This window comes from Portunus trituberculatus, chromosome 28 (assembly GCF_017591435.1).
Source record: "Portunus trituberculatus isolate SZX2019 chromosome 28, ASM1759143v1, whole genome shotgun sequence".
Lineage (NCBI taxonomy): Eukaryota > Metazoa > Arthropoda > Malacostraca > Decapoda > Portunidae > Portunus > Portunus trituberculatus.
This window is the reverse complement of record NC_059282.1, coordinates 4,234,770-4,241,969: the sequence shown is the minus strand read 5'-3', so window position 1 is coordinate 4,241,969 and position 7,200 is coordinate 4,234,770. Positions and strand designations below refer to the sequence as shown.

The window sequence follows — 7,200 nt, the reverse complement described above, 5'->3', positions numbered from 1 at the left end:
ATAATGATTAGTGATTGTTGGATGGAGGAGAGAGGTGTGTCAGTGGATTGTGATAAGATGTATTAATTTATTCAGTATTATTAGATGCAAAATGCTTAAAGAGGTTCTATATATTTAGTTGTTTTGTAGTAACTCTCTCTCTCTCTCTCTCTCTCTCTCTCTCTCTCTCTCTCTCTCTCTCTCTCTCTCTCTCTCTCTCTCTCTCTCTCTTCCAAGCGCTAATTTATTTATATATTTTATTTTATTTTTCTGCTTATGAGATTATGTATTTATTTATTTATTTATTTGTTTATTTATTTTTTGGCTGGCATCCCGAAGAAGTTTTTATTTCTTATTTCAATTATAGCTATGTCTGATAAGTTATGTCTGTTATACCTCATTATTTATGCTGTTAACTCTCTCTCTCTCTCTCTCTCTCTCTCTCTCTCTCTCTCTCTCTCTCTCTCTCTCTCTCTCTCTCTCTCTCTCTCTAAGGTGACGAGTTGGTAAAAATATTTTCCGTGATATGCAAAACAGATGTGATTCTAAGGTTATATAATTGTCATAATGATTATATCGTAAACATGTACACATACTTCGTGAATTACACACACCGTTACATACATACACACGACATTACATCCGTGTCTTGTAGAATACTAACTATAGCTTTCTACGCTACATACAATACACAGGTTATTTATTTATTCATCTCTCGCCGATCGACTCAAGATTATATGAATTATAAAAAAAAAAGAAGTTGACTGGACCATAATCCCCTATTTACCCTTTTTCCCTCCCCTTCCACCCTCCCTCCCCTTTTCCCCCAAAGAAGTTTCTATCTTATGAAAAATAAAGTTAAATGTATACCATGGATTTTGTTTTTATTTTTCGCATCAACTCGACCAACCTTTTGAAAACTGAAAGGTCTATCAAATTATTTAAGTTTAGTTCAAGTGATAATAGATATAAGTTTGATAAAGTTAGATTTCAGGGAGTACGTTGATGTGTTTTCAAGTGTAATATTAAAGTGGCTAGGGTAAACTTAGATATCAGTAGTAGTAGTAGTAGTAGCAGTAGGAATAATAATTGTAGTAGTAGTAGTAGTAGTATGAATAATAGTTTAGTAGTAGTAGTAGTAGTAGTAGTAGTAGTAGTAGTAGTGGTAGGAATAGTAGTAGTAGTAGTAGTAGTAGTAGTAGTAGTAGTAGTAAATGACTGAAGTACAATCAATAACTACGCTGTTAATTTAGAAGCAACATAGAACTTTACCATATAGCAAAAATGCAACAAGAATAATCATACGAGTTATCATACAGGGATTGCCACATGTAGCCTTGTAGTCCTAACCCCTTCAGTACCATGACACGTTTCTATATTCATTCTGCTTCCTATTTAGTGATTTTACACAGCTTCAGAAACTTAGGTAGGAGAATAAGAGTAATGAAGACTGCCCATTTATCTTCTGACCTCCATAGACCCTTCCTAATGTCAGTAAAATGGTCTAATCGTAAACAAGTCTCAAGGTAAAAATGTGTCCTAGTATTAAAGGGGTTAATAGCTCCAAGATACACAATCCCGCTTCAGTAACTGCTTCAGCTAAAGATAAACGAAGCTTTAGGAACAGTAAGACCTTGATCATTGTTTCGACTAGAGTGATCGAAGCTTTTGAATCGAGAGAGAGAGAGAGAGAGAGAGAGAGTAGCAGCATCAGTAGGTGTTCTGATAGCAAGACAGAGAGAAGATAGTTTGCAAAGACAGAGAAAATAGTTTGCAAGGACAGAGAGTGAGAGAGAAAATAAGAAAAGAGAAGAGAAAGAAAGAATACGAAATTAATTGTGTCTAGACAAGATAGCTTTTGAAGAGACAAGGACGAAAACAGAGTAAGGACGAAAATCAAGTCAAAAAGTTACAGAAAGTTAAGAGTGTGAAAGGAGGTTGGCAGTGTGCGTGTATAGTGTAACGAGTATGTGATGAACTGACTGATTCCTGCTTAGTTTATCTTCCCCAGTGTGTAAGACGGTGATCAGAGAGCCACTATAATGACAGATCAGAACCCCTTAAGCATTGTGGGTAAGTGTTCCCCAAAGATTGAGACAAGTACAGATGCATTCATATTTTTCTTTTCAAGGCTTTGTTCATTATTTACAGCGATTTCTTTGTTAATTGGTTTTCTTTTTATAATTCTTAGTCTCCATTTCTTTATTTTTTCTCTTCCTTTGTTTCCTTGTTTTCTTTTATGTGATGTTTATTCTTCTTTCTCTCCTCTTTTTTCTCTTCCTCCTCCTCCTCCTCCTCCTCCTGTGTCCTTGTATTTCTTTGCGTGATTCATTCATTAACTCGTTTTTTTTTCCTTCTTTCTCCTCTTTCCTCCCCACCTCCCCTTCTTGTTTCATCGTGTTTAATGTCTCTCTCTCTCTCTCTCTCTCTCTCTCTCTCTCTCTCTCTCTCTCTCTCTCTCTCTCTCTCTCTCTCTCTCCATGGGACAAGCGGGCACATCAAAGTGAAAAAAGTCAAAAAGTTTTACAGTCAGAAAGGTGAGAATAGCAATGTAAGGTCAGAGAGAGAGAGAGAGAGAGAGAGAGAGAGAGAGAGAGAGAGAGAGAGAGGCGGGGTGAGGGATAGATAAGGTCAGAGAGAGAGAGAGAGAGAGAGAGAGAGAGAGTCACGAAAAATCTCCTAAGAATAGTAATAATGATAGTAATAATAATGATAGTAATAACAATAACAATAATGATAATAATAATAATGATAATAATAATAATAATAATAATAATAATAATAATAATAATAATAATAATAAAGTGGAAATGAAACAACGATAAGCTGAAGGGACGAGAAAAGGTGAGCATGATTATTTTGCAGGTAAAACTTTTATTTGTCCCTTGTTAAGTATTCTCCTCAGCTGTCATCGTAAAGTTTATGTTGACTCTGAAAATTAGGGTCGCCAGCCTCCACACACACACACACACACACACACACACACACATATCTCCCTTAGTTTTCGTTTCAATAATTTTAAAAGAAACCCAGACAATTATTAACTTTAAAGGAAGAAAAGGTAGATTATACATTTCAATATTCTGAATGTACTCTCCTCTATTGCTCCTATCACAGTAGAAGCTCGGGTTAAGACAAAAAAGGCCATGATTTATCGAGATAGCGGCGAGCAAGTGCGTATCAGTATGGGTGGAGGCGGCGATTATCTGGGACTACTCTCATGTATTACGATCAGGGGGTAGTAAGTGGCTGGGCAGTGCAGGGGTAAGGTAAGGCTCGGCAGGTTCCTCCAGGCAATGAGTACAAGGGTTTGGAGTTGTGAAAGGCATTTGGTTTTGGAACAAGTAGCCGAGGTGGAGTCTTCAGATACGTGGTGGTGGTTTGGCAGATCCTGTATGGGAGGCGTCATGGTTCTCCAAAATTTACTATTTCGATATATTGCATGCATATATGAAACGTAAGATATATATTCTTATAGTCCATTAATTTTCATGCTTAGAAAACAAAATTAACTATGTCGATATTTTGCACGTATAAGCTTAAAAATGCATACCTCATATCTTTAGAAGTCTAAAAGAAAAAAAAAGTCGATGATCTGTACGCAAATTTAAGGCTTAATGCAAATCATAAGTCAAACAAATAACAAGTAAACGTGAATCTGGTTTAATTTACATCTATAAATGATCCGAGACAAACAATTCACTCTTCTATCCATCTATTTATAGCTTTCCGGTTCAGGACAAACGGATTTACAGGTATCAAGTTTTTTCTTCGGAATTTGGCCGCCAATTAAGACAAGGGTTGGGAGGTTAATGAGTCCACTAATGAAACACAGGTGTCAATTTACAGGTGTTTCCTTCCTTCCCTCTCTTCCTTTCCTTCCTCAGTCTCCGTCCTTGCATTCCTCCCTCTTTCCTTCTCTCCTTCCCTCCTTTCCTTCCTCCTTTCTTTGGCCTTGCATTCTTCCCTCCATTTCCTTCATTTCTTTCCTCATCAACCCCTCTTTTTTCTTTTGTCTTTTCTCTCTTCTTTCGTTTTCTCATCCTTCGTTTCTATTATTTCTTTCTCGCAAGTACCCTTTCATTCTCTTTTACCTCTCTTTCTCTTTCCTTGACTCCTTTCTTTACATCGTACCCTCTTTCTTTTCTACTTTTTCCTCCTTTGCTTTTTCATTCCCTCCATTCTTTCCCCATTTTTTTCTCTCTCCACTTGTCCCTTCTTCCACTCTCTTTTCCTCTCCTCTTCCTTCCCTACATCCCTCCCACCTCGCTCTCCTCCCAAACATCCCTCCTTTCCTCACCTCACCTTCCTCCCTTCCTTCTTCCTTCCCTCCTTTCCTCACCTCACATCTCTCCCTCCCTCCTTCCTGCTCCTCACCCTACCACCCCCAACGCACTAATCCTTGGCGAGGGACACAGCCTGACGCAGTATCGCTAATGCTCCTCGTCTCTTCTTACACGTCCGCCGCGCCGATCACCGCCCACCGCTGTTCCGTTCACCGCTGTTCACCGCTACACCTCACGGCTCGCGCCACACACACACACACACACACACACACACACACACACACAGTTTTTATTGCTATGATTTATATGCTAGCTGTTTTATCCTTTTGCTTTCTCTCTCTCTCTCTCGTTTCCTGACTGACTGACGACTTTTCTTGGTGCGGCTAGCTCAGTCTGTTTATAGGAATGAGGAAGAGAGTAAGGTGTAAGGAGAAAGAGATTTAAGGACTGAGAGAAGCAGGAGAATGAAGAAGGGAGTAATGTGAGGAATGAGGGAGAAGGGAAAGGAAAGATAAATTAAAGACAGAGAAAAGTAGGAGAATGAAAAGGAGAGTAATGTGAGAAATGAGGGAGAAAGAAAAGGACAAGGAAAATGAGAAAAATAAGGAAAAGGGAGAAATTCAACAAGACGAAAGAAAAAGAAACATTACAAATGTTATAGTAAATCAATGTATACAAAAAAATATGTTTGAGGTAATGAAAAAAAATGCAATGTAAAGATATCATAACTAAATAATTTGAATGTAAAGAAGAAAAAGTAGAAAAAAGATGAAAAAAAAGGAAAAAGCAACAGATTATATTGATTTAAGAGATGTGAAAGTTTAGTGTCGGTTTGTCTGTCTGTAAGTTGGTCAGGTAAAAGAAAAAAAAAAGAAAAGTGTTTGTCCATCAGGATTTATCTTGGAAGAGACTAACAAAAGAAGAAGAAGAAGAAGAAGAAGAAGAAGAAGAAGAAGAAGAAGAAGAAGAAGAAGAAGAAGAAGAAGAAGAAGAAAGGATAAAAAGGAAAATTGAGTTTGTTTATTAGAATGTAACTCCACTGAGACAATTCAAGCAAAGAAGAAGAAAAAGAGGAAGAAGAAGAAAAAGAAGAAAAAAGAAGAAGAAGAAGAAGAAGAAGAAAACAAATGAAAAAAAGAAAACAAAAAAGAAGGATAAGAAGAAAAGAAGAAGAAGAAGGAAAAGACGAAGGAATAAAGTGTTTAGCATGATTACCTTTTACTGCAGGTTTGGTGACTAACGGTGGTGGAGGACGATGGTGGTTTATGAGACGTGGTGGTGGTGGTGGTGGTGGTGGTGGTGGTGGTGGTATAGTTGTTGTAATGGTAGTAGTAGTAGTAGTAGTAGTAGTAGTAGTAGTAGTAGTAGTAGTAGTAGTAGTAGAAGTATTACAACAGTAGTAGTAGAGAGAGAGAGAGAGAGAGAGAGAGAGAGAGAGAGAGAGAGAGAGAGAGAGAGAGAGAGAGGGCGTTTGTATGTGTGTGTGTGTGTGTGTGTGTGTGTGTGTGTGTGTGTGTGTGTGTGTGTGTGTGTGTGTGAACGCGCACGCAATTTTACGCACTTAGCCTTGAGATCGACTTACCTTCAGAGAGAGAGAGAGAGAGAGAGAGAGGCCATCCATCACACACAAAGCTACATAGGCCGAGAGTTTTGGGACGAGGAAAATAAGAATATAAAGAAGGAACATTAAAATTATGGCGTTGGCTTTGAGTACAGATTTCCTTTTCTCCTCCAAGGTCATCGCTCAATAAAACCAGGCAAGACGTGGAGAAGGAGGAGGAGGAGGAGGAGGAGGAGGAGGAGGAGGAGGAAGAGGAGGAGAAGGGATAAAGTGAGGTGATATATTTTCTTTTCTAGCTAACGCGAAGATTTCAGTTTATATGTTTGTGAGTAAAAATTGAAAGAAAAAAATAAAAGGAGGAGAAGGAGCAGGAAGTAAAGGAGGAGGAGGAGAAGGAGGAGGAGTAAGGTCAAATAAATAAACGAAAAAGGAATTGAGAAAGTAATGAGAAAAAAGATAAAGGAGCCATGAAGAAAGTAAAATATAAATGAGATACAAGAAGAAATAGAAGGAAGAGAAGACGAAGAAGAAAATACAAACACAAAAAACAATCAAGATTACGAGAAAATCAGCAAAAAAGAAAAGAAAAAAAAGAAAAGAAAAGAAAAGCCACAGAAAACATAAAAACACAACATTATTATCAAATCATCCATCCATTCTTGAACGAACAAACATGAATTAAAATGAAATCACTGAGGATATAATAATAATCTCTCAGCCAGTTCAGATATACACGCGCACTTAAGACGGTTATATTTTACTGTTCGCGTGATAACAAGAAGGAATGGCGCAGGATTATATTGTTTATCCCTGACTTGCGAACACGGGGCGCCATTAGAACCAACACAGAATCATCGTACCACACACTCAGATTATCGTACAATGCAGAAAAACGCGTGATATGAGTTAGATAAAGTATTGGAAGTGGTTAAAAAAAGAAAGATTGTGGGAATTGTGGGATTTTGTGTTTTTTTGGAAGACTAAGTCGATGCCATTTAAAGTGTTAGGAGATGGAGTGCCAACATGGCCGCCATTAGGAGGCAATCATGGCGCCTCAGGGTTCTCTCTCTCTCTCTCTCTCTCTCTCTCTCTCTCTCTCTCTCTCTCTCTCTCTCTCTCTCTCTCTCTCTTACCTCCGAGATTTTTCAGGATTTCTCCCCACATCCTGTTTCCTCTGTTAAAGTTTCCTCCAATGTATTTACCTCCTCCTCCTCCTCCTCCTCCTCCTTCTCCTCCTCCTCCTCCTCCTCCTATTCCTTTTCCTCTTCTTCCTCTTCTAATCAGTGGCGGGAGTCGAGTGTCCCTATTTGAGCCAATTAGGGCTTCGGGTTACAGCTACCTGGCCGGCCCGTGACACTCACCTGCTAAGCCACA

General features: G+C 38.5%; 1 protein-coding gene across 1 annotated transcript in view; it reads left to right on the top strand.

The window, feature by feature from the left end:
* Positions 1-1,697: 1,697 nt before the first annotated feature.
* LOC123510309 (T-box transcription factor T-like) overlaps positions 1,698-7,200 on the top strand; it is a 27,470-nt gene continuing 21,967 nt past the window's right edge. Inside the window, exon 1 of the mRNA XM_045265314.1 lies at positions 1,698-2,052. The gene's annotated coding sequence lies outside the window, so the exon portion shown is untranslated. The remainder of the gene's footprint in view (positions 2,053-7,200) is intronic.